The sequence below is a fragment of the Sciurus carolinensis genome, chromosome 10 (assembly GCF_902686445.1).
Source record: "Sciurus carolinensis chromosome 10, mSciCar1.2, whole genome shotgun sequence".
NCBI classification, from domain to species: Eukaryota; Metazoa; Chordata; class Mammalia; order Rodentia; family Sciuridae; genus Sciurus; species Sciurus carolinensis.
Genome location: NC_062222.1, coordinates 26,822,007 through 26,844,336, shown reverse-complemented (window position 1 = coordinate 26,844,336; position 22,330 = coordinate 26,822,007). Strand labels below are relative to the sequence as shown.

At 41.3% G+C, this 22,330-nt stretch overlaps 1 protein-coding gene across 6 annotated transcripts in view; it reads right to left on the bottom strand.

Annotated features, from left to right (window-relative positions):
* Fhip1a (FHF complex subunit HOOK interacting protein 1A) overlaps nucleotides 1–22,330 on the bottom strand; it is a 233,038-nt gene that overhangs the window by 154,002 nt on the left and 56,706 nt on the right. For 5 of the 6 annotated variants that reach the window (XM_047566954.1, XM_047566953.1, XM_047566957.1 and 2 more), the window contains exon 2: nucleotides 8,762–8,887. The gene's annotated coding sequence lies outside the window, so the exon portion shown is untranslated. Of the gene's footprint in view, nucleotides 1–8,761; nucleotides 8,888–16,961; nucleotides 17,053–22,330 lie in introns of those variants that run through there. The other variant, XM_047566955.1, reaches the window with a different exon arrangement.

The following is a 22,330-nucleotide window of genomic DNA, read 5'->3' as shown; positions in this document are numbered from 1 at the left end:
ATGGACTATGGCGAGCTCTTCTGCCTCCTGACCATTCCCTTCTCTCCTGGCAGCAGGACCTGCAGAGGGCCAGAGTCTGGCACTAGCCAGGAGGACACGAGGACGAGGTTCACATTGCAACACAGTGGAACGGAGACAGGGAACCCAGTCCCGACAACCATGGAACCACTCCTGGAGTGCCTCGTTCCATATTTATTTTATTTAGAAGAAATATAATTTGATTTGCTTAAGGCATTGATTCTGGTGGTTACTAAACCCTAACCACCATCATTAGAGTTCAGGTTTGGTGGTAAACTTAACCCTGACCAATATATCACCTTTTAGAATTATTTTACTAAGGCAAAAGCACATGGAACCGGCAGGTGTCTTTTGGCTCACTGAAATACTGACTCTTTCATTTAATCAATACCTATTGAACATCTATGTCGGGTGACAGAAACACAGGAATGAATTAAGATGCAGTTTATGCTATAAAGGAGACAACTAGACAGATGATTAAGACAAAGTTTAAAGAGTCCTACAGTAGGAAAAGAATGGGGTGCTTGCTATGGCAGCATATCAGAAAAGCATTGATCCTAAACTGTGGAAAGGTGAGAGGGATCACAGAAGGCGTCTCAGGTGATATGGACTTTTAACTGAGACATGAAAGATGAGACAGTAGCGTGTAGACACACAAAAGGAGCAGCGAGGGAGGAGGAACTCAGTAGCAGGACGAGCATATGCAAAGGCCCAGGAGAAGCATGCCTGCAGGAGGGAAAGAGGTGGGCTGTGGCCAGAGCACAGCTCGGGAGTGGGATGGAGGAAGTGCTCTTCCGGGGCCTGCCGGAGCTACAGAGGCTGCATGTGCCTCTCATGGTCATTTTTTTTTAATTGTTCTTTTATCACTAATAGAGTCCAGATTCAAAACAGGCAAAGACTAATCAAAGCATATCATGGCTTTAATCTTCTATGCATCAAAATGTCAGGCACCTTCCAGGAATTACCTGCCCTCGGCCAGTTCTCTGCCTTACCGTGAGATTCATCAACTGTCTGAGCCTTCCTGGACCAAGGATTAGCAGGGCTTGTCAACAGCAAGGTGGATAAGGGAGGAGAGGTGACCCACGGCACAGGGGCTGGGCTGGTGAACACAGAGGACTGTCATGATCAGACTGACCACTGGGGACAGACACACTCCAGCCATTATGGTAATGGAAGCAAGTGATGGAAGAGGACTGGAATTCTTAGGATGAAATGCAGAGAAGGGGAAGTTGTTTGAAGAGAGATTTCACAGGCAAACTCAGGAGACCCAACCACAGAGAGGAAGAGGGTAACCCTGGATTTTTGGCCTTGGCAACTGAGAAAGGAAGGCAGCAGAGCATAAAAACTAGGACCACACATGCTGTGGAAACAGTCTGCTTACCCACCTCCACCAGTGAACCGTCTGGGGACCCTGGGTAAATTACTTACAGTCTATAAGCTTCAGTTTCCTCATCTATAGAAAAATGGCAAAAACAGCAGAAGCCATCTCCAAGGGTTTTGTGACAAAGGCACGAAAGCTCATAGAACACACCTGGCGCACAGGAAATACCTGTGGTAAATGGCAGGCAGGGATGCCCTTTGCCAAGACAGGGAGCACGGTGAGAGGCGGAAACTTCAGGGGAGAAGAGTGACAAGTTTGATTTCAGATCTGCTAACCTGATCTGACTATGGGACATCCTGTAGGCAGCTGCTATGTGGCCAAAGCTGAGGAGACAGTTGTGGGAGTTAGGTGCACCTGTATAGAGGGTGGTGTCAAGGTGACATCTGAGCAAGGACCTGGCAGATGTGAAGAAGCAGGCCCTGTGGGAAGAACAGGCAAGTGAGATGTGGGGCCAAGAAAAAAGCTGGGAGGGCCAACAGTGTGACTCAGTGACAGCACGGACTGCAACTGCGCAGCCCTGAGTCCCTGCTTCAGTCCCCAGCAACACAGGAAAGGGGCTTGGGAATCTCCTCTACTGGAGAGGTGGGGGGAGGACTGAGGAGACGGGCGACAAGAGGAAGACCCACAAACAAGTATTCTAATAAAGAAGTACCACAAACACTAAAGAAAAAACCAAAGATATGAATGACACTGAGATGAGGAGAATGTACCATCCTTCATAGGGACAAGCTTAGAGCCCAGAAAATAAAAGGCAGGGGCAAAACTACATTTCAATAAAAAGTGGCATTCCCTAGAACCAGGGTTTAAAGTTCGTATTTTTATGAATTACCTACAAGAACTGCATATGAAATTTCCAAGTTCACAAGGGTCAGAAAGCTCTTTTTAGTGAGTGAACTGTCTCACCAAGGAGGATAAGCCTCAGTAAAATATATAGTAATCTGAGTAGATAAGAAAAAAATCCTATTTTTCAAAGAAAGAAATCAGAACATAATTTGGCTTTGGTGAAAAGAACCCAAACTTCAGTTTGCAAATAAAGTCCTGGTCTCAAGCTTTGAGTTACTAATCCCCCCAAAAAGTCATTTTAAATCACATCAAATTGGAGCTTGAAAGAAACAGAGATACCCGTCTAATGTAGATCCTAGATATGAGAGCTTGTTGAAATGCAGGTAGCTGAGTCCGCCAGGACCCACAGAATCAGACTCTCGGACTCTTCCTAGTAAAGTCAGGAGAAATTCACTGCTTCTTGAAATGTTTTTAAACAAACTCACCAGGTGATTCATTCCCACACAAAGCTTGAGAACCCCTAATCTACTTGTTCAGGGGATCAAAGGCCAGAGAAAAATGAGCGACCTAAAGAAAAGCACAAAGTTGCTAAAGAGTACCCCAGGAGCAGTTGTCAAACTTCAACAGGCATCAGAATCACCTGGAGGGCTTGGCACACACACACTTCTGAGCTCCACCCACAGAGTTTCTGACTCGGTCCCAAAGTTTGCATTTCTTTTTCTTTTATTTTATTTTTTAAAATTTTTTTGTAGTTGTAGATGGACACAATACCTTTATTTTTATGTGATGCTGAGAATTGAATCCAGTACCTCACACATGCTAGGCAAGTGCTCTGCCACTGAGCTATAACCCCAGCCTCCAAAACTGACATTTCTAACGAGTTCCCAGATGCAGCAGATGCCACTCCTCTGGGGACCACACTGTGAGAACCTCTGCCTTGGCAAGAGCTGTCAGAGTGCGGCCCCGTTTACTTAAAGACAGAGATGAGGCAAACTACTGCAGAAATGATGTTGAAAATGAAACACAAAACATAACCACACAAATTATTTATGCTTATATACATATACATAGATACACACACACACACACACACACACACAAAATCCTACGACATTCTGATCAATTAGAAAAGACAAAAATCTAGCATCAAGATGGTTTGGGACTAATTTCTTCTGAGTTAGTAATAAAAAAGGATACCAAAAAAAGTATGGTCATCTAAACTGAGAATAAAATTATAAGGGTTATGGATAGGCAAAGAGTCAAAACTGACTGAGTAAATAAAAATACTAAATCTGCAAAAGAAAGAAGATTATTAAGTCTATGAGAGTTGGGGTTTTTCAATCTTTTTTAGTTGTGGTTGGACACACATTTTAGGTATTTTTATGTGGTGCTGAGGGTGGAACCCCGGGACTCGCATGCGCTAGGCAAGCACTCTGCTGGCTGAGCCACACCCCCAGCCCCTGAAAGTAGGAATGAAACTGTGAAAAGAGCTGAACAAAATGAGCAAATTTCAGATTTACACGGTTACGTAGCTGGTTTAGCTATTGGCCCCTAAGTTATTGGGGGGGGGGGCATCCTTTCATATTTACTCAGAAAACCTGGTCCCCAAACCGTCTTGAGGCTAGACCACCGTTCTGAACACTTCTGGAAATGGCTCCAGCGGCTCCCACACAGCCAGGGAGGCCACAGGAGCACCCCACTCGGCTCCCGCTCTGCAGGCACACATTCCCAACAGCACCCGAGAAAGAGGGCCTCCTGGTGCCGCGGGCGCTGCTCGCTCTTGCCGTGGAGACAGCTCTTAACCCTGAAACATACACTCCAACATGTGACCCACTCAACAGCTCAGAAGTCTGCAGTTCCTGTCTCCCTGTCCTGAACGAACATCCCGGTTCACAAGGGGAGCGTTCTGCCACTGCACCTCCCCAGGGCTGGCGCACACTGTACAGCACACTCTCTTCCACCCTTCAGGGTCCATTTTCAAATCATTTTCCACTTGCGGTTCTTGCTGTGCTACCTCTAGAATCCACTATCATTTCCTCCCGAGACAGTAACAGAGCCTTTCATTATCCAAGCTGCTGCTCCCTCCACCCTGGCTTCCTCCTCTCTTTCCTTCCTTCCTTCCTTTCTTCTGGGGATTAAAACCAGGGACATCACTTGACCACGCCCAGTCCTTTTTTCTATTTTGAAATAGGGGCTCACTGTTGCTGAGGCTGGCTTTGAACTTGTGATCCTCCTGCCTCAGTCTCCAAGTCACTTGGATTACAAACATGGATCCCTGCCCGCTTCCTCGACGTTCTTAGTGTCCTGTCCCGGCTTTTCCCTTCATTATGTACTTTTTCTTCTATATCCACACCCCACTCCCAACACCCTCCTGCCTGCCCCAAAATAACCTCATTCTTAAGGGCAAAATATTTGGGTTGTGACCTTTTCAACACCAGGGTATCATTAAGTCAACGCACACAAACTTTCTGGAGCTTCGAGGCAAGGACACATTTCAAACAGCTTCTGCCTTGCAGACAGGTGAACGGTAAGAAACTGTAGACTTCCCCCAGGATCAGCCGCGGCTGTTCTTTACCATTGGAATGATGCTGCTGCTTAGGGCCTTGAAACGAATGCTCCCTAAAATGTGAGAGGACCTGTCCCTAGTCCCTAGTCAGAGTTCACTGAGAAAAGATCTGTGACAGGGGACATGGACACACACACACACCTACCTTAACACCAAACCTCAGAGGTCAACAGAATCAAATCCCAAATTTAAGAAATCATTATCTGGCCAGGAGCAGAGGAGCACGTTATAATCCCAGCAACTCTGGAGGTCAAGGCAGGAGAACCACAAGTTCAAAGCCAGTCTCAGCAACTTAGTGAGGCCCTAAGCAACTCAGTGAGGCCCCATCTCAAAATAAAAATTTAAAAGCGCTTGAGATGTGGCTCAGTGGTTAAGCGTCCCTGGGTTCACTCCCTGCTACAAAAAAAAAAAAAAAAAAAAAGTGCCATGACCCTTCACATAACTAAGATAAAACTTCAACACCAGCTCCAGGACTTGGTTATAGTTATTAGGTCTTGGTCTAAGGTGAGCTTCAAGTCTGTGCAATACCCTTTTGCTTCTGACATGCCTTCTTAATTAGAAACAGAGGACTTTGTGGGAATTTCTGCATACACATACCATAGATATTTAAAATTGTCTGCTTTTCTTTTCCTTATTGTAAACTGTCTTTGAAGGTATGAATTTCTCTTTAACAAATAGTACTAGGAAAACTGCTTTTATACATGTAAAAGCATAAGTTGTACCCTTACCTTACACCATACACAACAATTACCTCAAAATGGATCTCAGAACTAAATCAATAAAACTCTTAGAAGAAAACACACAGAGAAAGCTTTGTAACACTGGATTGGATAATAATTTCTTCAATTGGACACCAAAAGTACAACCAACAAAAGTAAAAATAAGTAAATTGGTCTATATCAAAATTAAAAACTTCTAAAATATTAAAAACTTCTGTGCATCACAGGACACAAGTAATGGATTAAAAAGGTAACCAATGGAATGAGAGAACATCTGTGCAAACCACATGTCTGATAAGAGGAATATCCAGATAGAAAACCTCAACAATCATGACAAAAAGATTTTCTTAAATGTCAAAGGACCTGAACAGACATTTCTTCAAAGAAGATATACAAATGAAGTACAAATAGATTTAAAAATATTCAACACCATGAATAATTAGGGAAATGCAAACCCAAACCTCAGGTTATCACCCCATGCCCATCAGAATGTCTACTGTTAAGTAAACAGAAAATAACAAGTGTTGACAAAGGTGTGGAGAAACTAGGACTCTAATGCACTGTTGGTGGGAATGGAAAATGGTATAGCTGCTATGGAAAACAGAATCGTGATCCCCAAACCCTGAAACCATATGATCCAGCAATTCTCCTCTAGATAAGCACCCAGAAGAAATGACAGTGGGAACTCATGTGCACATCCATATTCACAGCAGTATTAGTCACAACAACCCAAGGGTGCAAGCAACCCAAATGTCCACGGATGGATAAATGGATAAACAAAATGGTATATACTTCCAATGTGATATTATTCAGCCTTATTTATTAAGGAAGGAAATTCTGATACATGATATAACACGTGGACCTATATTAAGTGAAATGAGCCAGACACAGAGAGAGAAATACTAGAGAAGGTATGCAGAGTAGTTAAATGTGCAGAGACCAGAGACAGAATGGTAGAATGTCATTTGCCAGGGGACAGAGAGTCACTATCTAATGGGCGTAAAGATTCAGCTCCGCAAGATGGAAAGAGTTCCAGTGATGGATGGTGGTGACAGTGGCACCATGATATCAATGGTTTTTTTTAAATTATTTTTGTATATATTTTTAGTTATTGATAAACCTTTATTTTATTCATTTATGTATATGTAGTGCTAAGAATCTAACCCAGTGCCTCACACATGCTAGGCAAGTGCTCTACCACTGAGTCACACCCTAGCATGAATTTTTTTTTTTCACTTTATCTTTTTATGTGGTGCTGAGGATCGAATCCAGTACCTCACACAAACCAGGCAAGTTGCTACCCCTCAGCCACAACTCCAGCCCCAACATGAATGTTCTTAATCCTATGAACTGTACAAATGAAAATGGTTAAGATGGTGAATTTTATGGTACAGGTATTCTACCATAATTTTTTAAACTATGAACTTAGTAAAATATATCATACCAATGAATAAAATATTTTAATAAAGAAATAAGAATCTGAAGTAAATAGCCTTAAAGTCACATTTTTACTTACTAAAGTATATTATGTCTCAACTTTAACATACACAGAATTCTATACTATTGTATATATCTTTTATTTTTTTAACATCCAAAATGTATGTTTTTTAAAGTAAAGGTATAAATTGTAGATCTGAAAATATCTTTAAACACACACACACACACACACACACACACACACACATGTATATATGTATGCACACACAAAAGATTACATTCTGTAAGTTTATAGGAACAATGACCAAAGAATGTACTTGGAATTAAAGATCATAATGAAAACTTCCTATCAAAGCCTACTGCTCCATTTCATGTTAATACTCCCTTTCATATAGAGGATTCAAAGCATTTCACAAGATCTCAGGGCACTAGAAAGAAAACAGTTTGGCTTTTAAACCATAAAATCATGCAGCAAAACTGTTCACTGTATCTACTAAAAAACACTGTGCTGGATGCTAAATAGCATAATCCAGATTTCGCTGCCAACCCTTCACTCTTGACCCCTGACTTGATCAAGACGCCTGGCATACAAAACAGTAGCACATTTGAAAGGCACCCATTTAACAAAATTTAGCATGTGACATCTAGACAAAAAAGTAAACTCCATTTGTATCCAAGGAAAAATAGCTCCCCTTCAAATTTAGCCAAAAAATTTATATGCTTAATTATATTCTCAACCTGATCTAATAAAGTTATACATGATTCTACTGTCATGTATAACTAATTAGAACAAATTTTTTTTAAAAAATCAAGACAAAAAAAGCTACTTGAAAATGTAATCCTGTATCAAAAGAGTATACTAAGTTGTTTTATTCAAAGCAAAAATAGAGCAAACAACTATGCAATAGTTTTAACTGTTTTACAAAAATACAGATTATTGATTTGACTGCTCCAGGGTGTCAATCTTTGGCTATGTTTACTTGTAAAATGTGAATTCCCAAGTTCTGGCTACCATTCTAATTCTGACACTATAGATAAGAGCTATTAACCTGAACTTTTTTTTTTTTTTTTTTTTTTTTTTTGGTGCTAGGGAATGAACCCAGGACCTTGCTCATACTAAGCCTGCTCCCTACCACTAAGCTACACCCCCAAACCTGTAATTTCAAAATTTTAATGTGTATTTTTAATAAGCACTCTCATAATACTCTGGGAAACACTGCAAAATACCCACAGGAGATCATTCAAAAGAGGCAAATTATAAAGCCTTAACGGTATATCTCTAAGGATGTTTAGATATCATCTTATTTGACCTGAGTAACACAGGAATGGCTGTACAACATTGGCAGAGAGATAGATAGGACTGACTGGCTTTAATAAGAAAGAATGTCAACATTTATGCTCTTGAATTAACTATGCCTCTCTATAAACCACCAACATAATCGCTTATTTTATTAATGCCATCACTGTTTGAAACTCCGATTCACTTCTTGGAACTAATTTTCAATACAGCGTGTGGGCCTACAAGTACTCACACAGATTACAAAGAGGACACCTGGCTTCCCTCTGCTACTGCGCCTTCTTGGTTCTGATCAAATCGGAGTGTCCACTGCATCGCCCTACCTGTAAACAATTTGAGTCTGTTTCTGGGAACACCCTTACAGGCCTGAAAGATGCCACCATTGAAAATGGGGTGCTTAAGAGGATGCTTCTACAGGACCAGGAGGCATCTCACCAAGAAATAATTTCAAAATGCTTTGAGTAGCACGTCAAGTTCAGGCCCTCGGATGTGTGCGTTCAAGTGGGATTCTTCTTAAGTGTATTAGGGACCCCGCTGATGTGCAATCAAGGCAGGCATACCTGTGACTGCTCCCCTTGACAGCCCACAGCTGGGTTGTGTCTGCTGACCACCCTCTTCAGAGGAGTGCGTAAGTCTTCTCCAACATTTGGCTCTCCCAGGAACCTGCACAAGACAACTTTCAGGATCTACAGAAAGGAATAGAAAAAAGTCCCAAAATCATTAACTAACTGAAAAAACCCAACCCACATTTCTCTATTTTTCCTCCCCTCCCGTTCTTCACTATTTGTTGTGAACTGAGTAAATTCTCTTCACCGTGCATTTGCTTCATCATAAGAAATAAGTGAAAAGTAAATCTTTATTTAGAAATCTGAATGCTAGCCAAAAATGAGAAAACCCTGCTGGGCAGGGGAAAGCAACAAAGGAGCCTTCCGTTTTCTAACAGATGTAAAGTAATTACATGTTTCTTTCAGAAGAAAATAAAAATTATGAAACTAAACGAATTCACATCCATGGATCGAAGGCATAGTGCGCAGATGATAAAGACAATATAAAACAGCAAAGCAGTGGCCACAATGACTTTATAAACAACTTACAAAACACAGGCAATGCTCCCAAAATATTCCCTGATACCTCTGACCTATCTAGACACTGACAGTTAAAAATCTGATTTTGGGCCAACCCAGGGGCAGCTGATCTGCGACCAGTGCCTCACGTCATCGGGCCTAGCTGGCAAGATCAGTTTCACAACACAAACCCACGTCTTCATCCTTAGTGAACAACCAGGAAAACACGCATGTGAGGAGAAGCAAGCTGGGAAGTCACCCTGCCCGAGAGAAGTGCAATGGGCCAAAGCTGGAGGAGTCTGGGACAAACACCTACGGTGGCTCCCCCAGACAGAGGTGCGAGAGGCAGAAGCTGAAGTAAATACGAGGCAGAACCACAGGCTTCAACATCTCGACGGTGGAAGCTAGAGAAAACTTCCGCCATGTAAAGGGAGCTATCCCACACCTAGGGTAGACCACACTTAGGGTTAAAGACTGGAAACCGCTGAAAGCCAGCGCCAGAGGAACCGTCAAGAAAGTCTGCCACAAGCACACAATTTACTTAATCACAATTCTGTCTGCTATTAACAAAAGTGACAAGTTTATAATAAAGTGGGAAGATGTCATTTGCAAAAAAAGAGGAAAGAAAAAGCAGAGTGCAACAGGGTAATTAATATGATCACAACTCCTTATGCAAAAGCAAAATAAGACATGATTTCTTTTGATAGAGTTATAAACATTAGGTGAAATACTGCCCCTTTCTGTAGGTTAAGGTGAGCAATACAAATCTGAATCTTAAAGAACAAATGTATCTTTTCTTTATATACTAAGGATTTCCCAAGACCCAGATGGTGAGCCACCCTTGATGGCAATGGTCCAATAAAGACAGTTCCATAGAAGTCTTATAAGAGGTGGTGTGTGTGGGTGTGCATGCTTAACCTAGAGGTGGCTTCGAAAGCATAGAATGTAATAAATTTGATTATAATAAATGTCTCGTGAAAAGAGCAGAAGAGAATGGGGACACAAGGTGACCTTAATCTTCCAAACTGCACAGCAGTGGCTCTGACTGGGCATGAGAAGAGTGGTGTGTGAAAAGGATAACCCAGATTGGCCTTCTTCACTGTCACCAATTAATCACTTATCAAGCACCTGGGAACCAGCAAGAGCACCTCTTGATTGGACGTCTGGGCAATAAACTGCAAGAGGTTTTGGAAGTAAGAGAATCGTGCTGCTTCCAGAACCCCATGAACGGTTCTATCACGTGTACTGGAGAGACACCGGCTCTTCTGCTGCCTCTTAACAATGACAGATCACTTCCAGAGGCCTCCTGGGTGACTCGAGCCTTCCTCATTCTGTGACAGGGGACTTGTGAAAGGACGCCCCTATTTCCACAGGAGCACTTCTCCCATCTGGGTGTGATCACCATACACCTCGCCTTGCGCTCCACATTTTTAGGCATCGCACACATGTGCTTTTTCTTGGGTAATAAGATATCACCGTGGGTCACTAAGGACTTTACCAAGTGCCACTCATATCTCACATCACGAGTGCACCAGCAGCAATGCTTTCCGACTTCAAAGGAAGCAAGGTCCTTTGAGAGCAATGTACAATGACTTCAAAGGCAAGGTCAGATGGGACGCACGTAAACTGAAAGGGCTGTCTTAGAATTCACTGGGTCTCGATAATTCTCTTGGTTGTAATCCATTTAAAAACAAACTATGTCATGTGCCAGAAAGTGGGGACTGTGGCGGTTAAGGGGAGACGGTGGCAGTTAACAGGTCAATCACACTCAGCTCTCTCTCCAGGCAAGCGCTTTCCCTCTAACAAAACATAATAAAGTCAGATTCAGGCTCACAATCCTTCTGTGTAATAACCATGTCACGTCCCTAATTTCAACAGAGGAACAAAATTTAAAGCTCATTTCCAGATGGCATAAATTCAGTTAATTTAGACCTCGGCGGCGCCAAGTGCAGAATCTGCTGAGGCAGAGTGGGCACAAAGGCCCAGCGAAACCGCCAAGTGAGTTCTGCGGCGGGTGGGGTGCGTGCTGCTGTCCCCGTGGGGGACTGCTCCCGTGTGGAGCAGCATAGGCAGGGGCGCTGGCATAGGTGTGGATTTACCCAAGCCCTGTGTTAACCAGCCCAGGACGTAATCAAGGGCTTTCCTGGAGGCTGACCAAAAACTCGACCAACAAGAGAGAAAAGTCAAACCAGTCAAGGAGTTTTCAAATACATGGTGGACTGAGCTAATCACTGAATAATTTCATTCTTTGAAAGGGCTGAACTTGCACAGGTGACACATCATATCCACATGTGGAAACCTGCAGAGTAGAACAGAGCGTTCCACACAGGCTCGGTCTCCTCTGACTCTAATGATAACTTAGGGTCTGAAAACGGCTGGACCCACCTGGATCACGGAAATCCAGTCCCTGAAGTCTACAGGTGAGCAAACCGAAGCCCGGGAGGATGGGCTGAGTAGAGGAAAACCGTGAAGACGGAGGAGCCAGACCCTCAGCTCCACAGCAACGCACCCTCTGCAGTCTACCCATCAGGCTGACTGCATTCCTCCCACTGGCCGATAAACCAGGAAAAGCTGAATCAAGGGAAGCCCCCACTTTCATCCAGTCAACCCCTGAGATTTCATAGGAATAACACAGAATTCCCTTTTGTACTCAAGAAACCCAGCGCAGTTCGGAAGACTCTGGGAGGGTCTCAACCACAGGGCATATGATGAGTTGGAGCATATTACAAGGGAGGGAAAAGAGAACAGGCAGAGTCCACACACATCTTAGAAATAAGTCAGGAATACTGATGTATTGAAAAGAATGACGAAGGTGAACAAAACCAGTTCGAGTAAGGTCATGTTTTCCAAAGTGAAGAAAAAGTAGTCACTGCTTCAAGTTTTGTAATCAAATAAACTGGGGAAGTTCTGTTCCCAAATAAGCCTTTTGAATGCTGGCAGAGCGCGACACGTGCAGCACGGCTCTAGAAAGGCCTTACAAAAGGAGTTGTTCAGTCTTTCTTGACCCAGCATCTCCCTGCAGCTGCCATCTTTGGTTTACAGAGCATGTACTGACATCCACCAAGAAAGACACTTCGTCCAGCACAGTAGTGCATGCCTATCATCCCAGCAACTGGGGAGGCTGAGGTAGGAGGACCAAAAGTTGGAGGCCAGACTCAGCACCTTACAGCAAGACCCTCACAACTTAGCAAGACCCTGTCTCAAAATGAAAAATAAAAAAAGGACTGGGGATACAGTTCAGTGGAAAAGCATCCCTGGACTCAATTCCCAGTATCAAAAAATAAGTAAAATTTAAAAATAAGCACCCTTCGGGAAGAATACTTGGCACTGTTGCTGAATCCCTCAGCATGACACCCATTAAGCGACATTCTCAGTGAGGCAGGCTTCCTCTCCAGACTCAGCTGCTACATCAGCTCCGGAGGAAACAGAATCCTGTGATCACAACGAAAATAATGACCACCACGGACATGTACTAAGTGCTAAGTGCAAGGTATATGCTGTTCACCTTTGTTTTAGAAGAGGTTACCTGTGTCTTCAGGCACCAAATTATTAGAAGTTGCATCTATTCATATAAACAAAATAACTTGTATGAATCATTTTTATACAAATAAACATGATATATATCGTTGTACCCCTCACTTTTCCCACCTCCCAAACAACCTACTGGTGATGTTTACAAATTGCTACAAAAAGACATTCATTGACATCTTTTTATTACTGTACCCTTTCTAATAACAGCCTTAGTATAACATGATTATTCAGTATGTCACTAGTGGACATTTGAGTTTTTCACATATGTGTGCATATCTTTTTTACAGTACTGAAGACTGAACCCAGGGCCTTGTGCATGCTACATCCCCAGCTCTTATTATTTTATTTTGAGACAGGTCTCACTAAGTTGTCCAGGCTGTTCTCAAATTTGTGATCTTGCTGCCTCAACCATCCAAGTAGCTTAGATTACAGGTGAGTGCCACCATGCCTGGCTGCTTCCAGTCTTTAGCCATAGTTTGTACCACTACAATCAGTATCTCCATATGTACACCATTTCCTCATGCATGCAATACTTATGTATATGAATGGTGCATTCACAGACCACATGAATGTAGATGTATGTAGGACTATATATCTGTATCTAAGATAAATTTCCAAACTGAAATTTCTAATCTAAAGAATATGAAAATTTTCATATTATAGATGTTGCCAAAATTCCCAAAAAGAAATTATAAAATGTACTCATACTCTCTATAGAGGTTATAAAACTTTTTAAACCCTGCCCTTCTGATGGTGATGAATGGTACTTAGTGTAGCTGTAATGTGTGAATCTCTTACAATGAAAACAGTTAAGCATGCTTCCCTGTGTCTTAGAGCCACTGTGACTCTCCTTCCTGTAGACTATTTGTGCCCTTTGCTCATTTTTCTGCTGGATTGTTGGACGTTTACTATGGACTTGTAGGAGCTCTTATTATGTATGAAAATTAGTCCCTCTGTGATATGAGAAGTATTATCCCCAACTTTTTTCTTCCTTTTTTTTTTTTTTAACATCACCAAAGTTATCAATCTCTCCTTCTATGACTTCTCAGTTTTCTGTTTTACCTAGGTCACGTATACTCCAAAATTATAATTTTCCAATGTTCTTCTCAAACCTAGTTTAATTTTTTAATTGTTTATGTAGATTGATTTGGGCTTAAATTTGAGGTACAGCTCCAACTAGTGCCTTTTTCCCCTGGATGACTACCTGGTTATCCCACTACTATTGAATGAATAGAAGATCTTTCTCCAACTAATAGGAAATACCACCTTTATCATATGCTAAATATGGTATTTGGTAATAACAATGTTTCAATTATTGTAGCCTTGCTATGTTAGTGTTTTCATCTCTTTTTCAGAATTATACTAGCTATTTACTTTTCCAAGTGAACATAGAATCAGCTTGTTTAAACCCCACAAAAATCCTGTGGTTATTTTTTACTGGCAGTAAACATACAGATTAATTTAGGAAGAATTAACATCTTTATACCTAAGAATATGACAGCTCTTCTAATTTTTTCATATATTATTTGTAACCCTAAGGAACATTTCAAATGGCTTCATATACAGCATATATGAACATATATTATGAACATATATATAAACATATTTCTTAAATTCTTAGATATTTTATCCTTTCTTTTAATGGTCTTTTCTTGTATTAAATCTTCTGACTTCTCATTACTGGTGTATATAAGAACTATGGTTGTAGATACAATATTTGGTATCCAGGCACATTTATAAATTATCTTATTCTTTACAATTAGTTTTTACTCTCACAAATATTCTAATCACTGATTCCATTATTTGAAAACAACAATCATCTCCTTTCTGATTTTTATGCCTTTGTAATTTTTTTCTCTTTTCCAGCTGCATTGGCTTGTGATTCCAAAACACCATTAATAGTGAAAAGTATGGATAGCTCTATTTTTTTCCTGATTTAATGTTAATGTTCTCAAACTTCCTCTTAAGCTTGAGATGGTTTGGGGATTGAGATGAAAGTGCCTCACTTTGCTAGGATATTTCCCTATTATATTTTGAGGGATTTTTAAAAATCATAATAGATATTGAGTTTTCTCAAATGCCTTTTATATTAAAGTGATCATTTTTTCTACTTATATTTGATAAAATAATGAATATCATTAGTAAATTTCACACTAGTGCATCTTCTTCACCTGTCACGGTGTTCTCGTTTTAACGTGTGCAGGTCCATGTTCAACGTGGTATCTCGCCTCATCGCTAAGCAGCCCTGCGAGGTGGTGCTTGTTCCCGCCCACTCTACCCTTGGCTCCAGTCACTGTGCTCCTCGCATTCCTTACACGCACTGGTCTGATCTCACCTCCGAGAATGTGCAGGGCCTGCCATACGTGCCATTCCCTGAGTCCTCTGTCCCTAGACATCCTCATGCATCCCTTCTCTCTGTATTTCTGCTCCCCTGTAACCTAACTAGAGAGACCTTTCCTGTCAACCTCACATAAAACAGAAACTGCCCTCCCATCTGGTCACCCTCCACCCTGACCCTGGTTTTGCTTGTAGCACCTGTCATAATTCACAGGTGGAATGTATGTGCAGTATTTAATTTCTATTCCATTTAACCCAAAGAATGTAAGTTCCATGAGAGAAGAGACTTTGTCTACCTTACTCACTGGGGGATTCCAATACCAAGAACCGGCCTGGCATATGGAAAGTACTTAACATTTGTTGAATGGATCAATGAAAAAAAAAAAAAAAAAGTGAATGAATGAATACTCATCTTACCCACAAGAAAACTGAAGTTTAAAGAGATGAAGCAAAATCTCAGTGGGAGAGCCAAAATAGGAACACCCATCTAACTTTCACTTCCTCACCCTTAACTACTGAAACAAATGGCAGGCGATTTTAGGTCAGAGAAAAAGCTCACATGATCTTATGAATAGTAAAGTACAAGTTAATGACACCACTGCCTGCAAGTCAGAGGAAACCTGTGCAGATGGTCCCTCCACAACGTGAGTGAAAAATTCAGAAGACAGCCCGCAAGGAATTCCTTGGGCATTAAGGGAATTACAGTAAGTTAGCTCTCCTTTCTCAACACAACAGACCCACAGCGAGCAGCAGGAAGCTCTGACCCTCATCCGTATGTGACGTGTCCTTAAATAGCCAAAAGATAAAACTGGCTGCTTCCAGACCAAATGGCCAATAAACATGTTTACCACTGGCGTCGGCAGACACATACTAGAAGCACTACTCCCCAGGGGACAAGCCACTAGGGGACAGATGCTAAGGACCTAACTTTGAAAACACTATTAGGAAAGACAGTGGAATGAATCTGACATAACCGTCCATGTTCATATATGAATACACCACAGTGAATCTCACCATCATGTACATCCACAAGACTGAGGTCCTACTTAGAATAAGTTACACTCTGTATATATAACATGTCAAAATACACTCTACTGTCATGCATATCTAAAAAGAACAAATAAGGAAAAGAAAATTATTTGCTCTTTTGAAGTTGATTTTTTTATACAATTAGGTATTCTTCATCAACAGGATACATTCTTTCTTCAAACCAACTTTAGGCTAAAAGCAAAAATTCACAAATCTCCACATATGAAATTAACTGGCATCTTTAATTGGTTTTCAGAATTCAAGCAAACTCTGTCTTTTAGACCTGTGTGGCTGAGCCACCACTGCAAATTGTCACATTTCATTCTATCCTTGTAAAGCATAATGAACAAAGATTGAGCTAGTGAGGCAGAACTAAATGTTTTGAACCTGTGAATTTAAAAAGCAAAGACCCATTTGTGTTATTTCTAAATAGTAAATAATATCATCTACCAACATTTCACTATCAAATTACAGTCATTTTTCCACCGGCACACACTAGAGGAAAGCCACAAAAGGACTTTTCTAACAGTTCATTCTATTATTGCTCATAACCTTCTAAATATTTCTCCTCATTGGCTTCTATTCAAAGGTAAATGGAAGGCAGTAAAATTTATGGAAAATATATTCAACTGCTTAAAATACATCAACCAAAAGGAAAAAGATTGTAGAACTCTATTACGAATTGTGAAATTACAACGCCATCACTAAACCTTCGGTTTCAATGATGGGTAACAAAACTGACAGGTCAGATTCCAAAACACCTCCCACTCAGAGTCTGACTCTCATCTCAAATTCTCACCTTGGTCAGAGCCAGAGTAAACACCTGTCCTTCACGTTTTTACACAGCATCACTTTGTATGCCACAAATACAGGCTTTCACACCAAGGAGGAAGCAAATTCCAGGACACTGGGCAAATTTCCACCTCTTCAACCACTCTGTTGATTGTTCCCTTGACTTTCTTGGCTGTCAAGACAGTTGGAGGAGGAAAAGGATCTTTATGTAAAACTGTGAAGTGAAACCAGGTGAGTTTGCCTTGAAGCTCAGTGCACAAGACAGGTAAAATAAAACTCAGGTCTCAGGTTTTAACTTTAGCTATGAAAATTGTATTCTAGCACTTGACTCAAATGTTGCAGGATTTTAATATAATAAGATAATTAAAGCAAAATCAAATGAAGTCAAGTTTTACATTTCATGAGCCATGAAAAAGACTTAAAGAATTGTTTCGAGTAAAATTTTAAAGATACCATACTGAGCCGGGTGTGGTGGCACATGCCTGTTCTCCCAGCGGTTTGGGAGGCTGAGGCAGAAGGATCACAAGTTCAAGACTAACCTCAGCAATTTAGCAAGGCCTTAAGCAACAATTCAACAAGACCCTGTGTCAAAAGAAAAAATTAAAAGGGTCAGGGATGTGACTCAGTGATGAAAGGCCCCTGGGTTCAACCCCTCAACCACCCAAAAAAAAAAAAAAAAAAAAAAAGATACCACAGTTTATCAAGTTGGGGGCAAGGGGTGACAATTGTACCACTTCAGCAATACCTTAGAGTAGGGAAGTGAGCGCGTCTACAGAGTGGTAACTTTTTTTTTTTTTTTTAAGGAGGCTAGAGTCTTAAAATAAAAAAAATAAAAAAATTAAAAAAAAAAAAGCAGATTAGCACTAAGAAAAACTGAAAAACTTACCTTAATAAAACTTGGCTTAATACAGGAAAGGGATTTATTCATCTTGCTTAATAGTATTCCATTTTATTTAGTCCTGTCTCTAAGAATTCCAGAGACATTTATACATATCATCTGGAATATTGTCCATTCACCAGAACAAGCGGGAAAGCACTGCCACTGTCATTCACACGCATGGAACAGAGACAGAGAGCGAATGACTTTCAGGAAACTCCTAAGCAGTGACGTCAGGCAGTACACCCTTACTTGGCGTAGGCTTTTTGGTGGAAGAGAGAGGTGAAACAAACAACAAAACCAGAAATAGGTGCAATATAAGATTGGTTTAAGTAAACCGAGCAGATTTGGAGTTTATTGTGCAATGGTCATGCCACTGACTTACAGGAAAGGTAGGCTTGACAAAATTCCGGTTACACTCCAACATTCGAAAATGCTTTTGTTATTTTGAGCCCTCATGTGCTGCATGTCCTATAATCCAAACAAACAGACTCATGTGGGCTCAGTCACTTAGGTTTATTTCTGCCTTTGAATCACGAATGCAAAAAATATTCAAAAGCATGAAGTGGCTGGCAAAATTCCAACTTTCACATGCAATCCCAAACACGGAAAGCACTGAGACAATGAAGTAAGACAAGTTGCTCTAAAAATCACAGCAAAAAGAAAAGATTTCACCTCCCTCAGAGGCAGGCTCAAAAAGGAGAGTGTGATAAACATCACTGGGGTCACAGGATACCTGAGGTGCATCTCTGTTGTATTTGTTTACATGTTTCCCTCCCAAGAGGCTCTGATCTTTGAAGGCAAAGAGGCAGTTTTATATTACCCTGGCCTATCAACCATGGAATTCAAAGAAATGAGCCAAAGGTTGAGTCAATTAACCTTTCTTAAATTCTCCTTGACAAAAAATAAACAAACAAATAAATAAATGTCATAGCATTTTTATGTTATGAGAATGTTTTCTCCAAAAAATTTTTGTTTGGGTGCTGTGGAGGGAACCCAGGGCTTCGCAAATGCTAGGTAAGCACTCTACCACCGAACTACACCCCCAGCCCTTAATTTTTAAAAATAAAAAAGTCATGGTCTGAATACACATTAAAAGCCAAATAACAGGAAAGAACTCTTTTTAATCATAAGACGAAGCTATTGTAAAGTCAGACCATGATTTCATAATAATGTTTTTTTTTCCAATAAACAATAAGACTTGGAATTACACAAGTATTTCCTAACTCTACATCTATGTCTGGTGTCTGTCCAGACAGGTAAGTCCTCAACCTCAAATGCCCACCGTGCTGTGCCTAGTTTCTGGGTCTGCTGATTAGCATACCAGAATTTCTTTCTTTTTTTTTTTTTTTTTGGGGGGGGCGTTTATTTTGAGATGGGGTCTGTGTTATCCAGGCTGGGCTTTGAACCCCTGGGTTCAAGTTATTCTCTTACCTCAGCCTCCCAAGCAGCTGGATTTCCCTTCTTTATTTAGGTGCAAATAGATTCTGTAGTACTAGGTTCCACCATAGGAAGCATAAATTTGGACTCCTGTTTTGGTTTCGTTTATTTTGTTTTCTTCTTGGAAAAAATTATACTAAAGTTAAAAAAGGTTTGATGCCAGGAAAGATCCAGAATTAGAAGGAACTTGAGGGAAATCCAGAGGCCTGTTCAGCTTAAGGCTCCCTCCCAAGCCTTGAAACTTCCTCTATTCTGCTCCCAGAAAACATTAAGGACCATCACTCCAGGTTAGGGACCAACTGGTCCATCGTTCCAGAGCTCCTAAACCAAACATCTGTTCCGGTCTCCCCTAATCTCCTCTGCATTTCACTCATTGATCCCCAGACACTGAGATTTCCCTCAGATTAAAACAACAAAAACCTCATTCAAGTAAAATGTGATCTTTGGCATCATACTCTGACTTTGAAAGGTCAAGTCCACACCAGCCAGCATTTGAGGCAATTGGTTAACATCATGCCCACTGTCTCTCTGCCCCGCAAATTAAAATCACAGAGTAAAAATGCAATTTGGACCCAGGCCAAAGAAAGGAAAATGAAAACTTCAGTAGAAGGATGCAGAGGGCAAAGATGTTATCAATTACCCAGTCGAAACTCATAATCCTGACATCAGGACTAGAAGAACACAGCTCTCACATGATCCATCAGGTTTCACTAGTCAGACTATAAGAAGGCAGGGCAGGAACCCTCTTCTCTTTATTCTCATTACTGTTCAACAAACCACAGGTGCAAAACCTTAAAATTAATATAGGTATTTATATCCCCTCACTAAAAAATGTCCAAATGGCATTACTATGTATGTATCTGATAGAAAGATGGAGTTCCTCTCTCAGGGTTCACTGTCATTATCAAATCTCCAACTTGCTGGCTGAGAAAATCACCACCCACGCTCACTAATACCTACCTGATGGCAGGGAACTGAAATAAATGACTGACAACTTGATGCCCTTTGCAGTGACCCCACTGGAGTGAAAGAGTAATTCAAGTCAGAACAAGAATCTTTATGAGAGGTTTTCTAAGCGCACGTAGTCCTTGTGGAAATGCTCTGGCCCCAAGCCTCTGCACAAACACCTTTTATATGCCAGCCTGCCCTAAAACACAGTACCTCTTTACTAACTGAATCACAGACATGGCACATTTGCAAAATAAAAGTGAATGAAATGTCCACATCTATGGCTTTCCTTCCCACACTATTAGGCAAAAAGCACAAGTGGAATAAGTTAAGGCGCTGACCTCTGGCTTGAGCACAAATGGAACCATCCCGCCACACATTATTTAAAAATGCGAAGCACAATTCCTGAGTTAATTTGTCACTTGGAGAAAGCACTGTGCTTTTATGATGAGAATTCATTTATGAGAAGCTCTTAGCAGCTTTCCCCTTAACCTTCTCAATTTATCTTACATTTGCTACTCTTCCACAGCAAACTTTTATGTGCAATTTTAAGGCTGTGTAATGTAAGTTACAAGGGCACTAGTCTTTGAAACCCAAAGAACAATCTAATGAAAATGAGGTGATGCTACCAGCTGCCAATGGTTTGCCCTCTCCTGACCCAACATGCTAAAAAGTATGATTCTGGAGGATTTTGTAAGATCTTCATAGAGGACAGAAGAGGGGCTGGAGCCAGCTTTTATTTGACTGAGAAATGGGGAAATCATATCTACATCTACAAAGCTGTGTTTTTTAAAAAACCACTAAAATAAGGAACAGCAAAAAAGAAATCCACAATTTTAACCTGATCTGCTTCCTTTAGACAGAAGAGTGACTTTAAGCATTCTTACTGGGAAGCAATCAATCTTTTAGACACAATGAGCTTGAGACTTCTCTAGGCATCATCCAAACTGGAAGATGGTGGTGGTGGTGTTTGTTTTTTTGCAGTGCTGGGGAAGGAATCCAGGCCTCACACATGCTAAGCACACACTACCACTGAGCTACCCACCCCCCACCCAAGCATACTTAGAAGCAACCAGAGCATGAGCCTCAGAGTAGTGTCCAAAATGTTTATGCAATGGGTTAACCTAGTCACACTGTGTCCCTCTTTTCTCTAAGCCTCAGTGTCCTCACCGATAAACAGGGAAAATACCTCTAGCTCTGTGGACTCACAAGGTTGAATTTGACAAAAGAAACTGAACACGCTGGGAAGCAGTATCTGTTGACGACAGCAACAAGGGTACGCCCCTCCCAAACACCAAAACCAGAACGGCAAGACTGCACCAGGACAGTCTTGCTCCACTTGATGTGCACAGCAACTCAGGCGCTGACAAGACTGAAAGAAGATCTCAACATCCGAACTGAAAGCTCTCCCAGTTCGAATGGTTGCAATTTTATGAAAACATAAAAGTATTACCCAAAAGCAACTGAAGCAATGATTCATCAGGGAGAGTAGGGGGAAGGGAGGGGCAATAGATCCTTTCCAGAATCTGATAAAAACTACAGGCCCTTTCCACCTACCAAAAAAAAACAACTCCATATATTCAAACAACCCCACCCCCAGTGTTCAGATTGAACTCTGGGCCTCACTCATGCTGGGCATGTGTTCTACCACTGAGCTACGTCCCCAGCACAGAGCTTACTTTTCTGACACCAGGGGATCCCAGGCTAGGAATCCCCAGTTGTAGACTGTTGGATGACTGTGTAGTCAGTCACAAAGACACAAGAAAAAGAAATAGGCTCATAATGATAACTAAGTACCCAGGTAAGAAGATTATGGTTACCTAGGTATCATAGGCACCATGCTTAGGAAACCCTCCATTTCCCACAACACATGAAGTTGAAAGGTCTTCAATTCCCAGGCATCTTAGCAGTATTCAGACAAACGAGGCCTTCATCCACCCAGCAGAAAATCACTTCCTTTAATAAGCAACCAAACAACCAGGTTTCCAACAAAGGTAACAGCTAAAGAAGTGTGGCTGCTTCAGAATTTCCACATGATGGGGGCTTGGGGGTGCCAGTGTAACTGGAAGCCCCATTGAGGGGATGTGTTTTGACGCTGAGGTCGCTTGAGA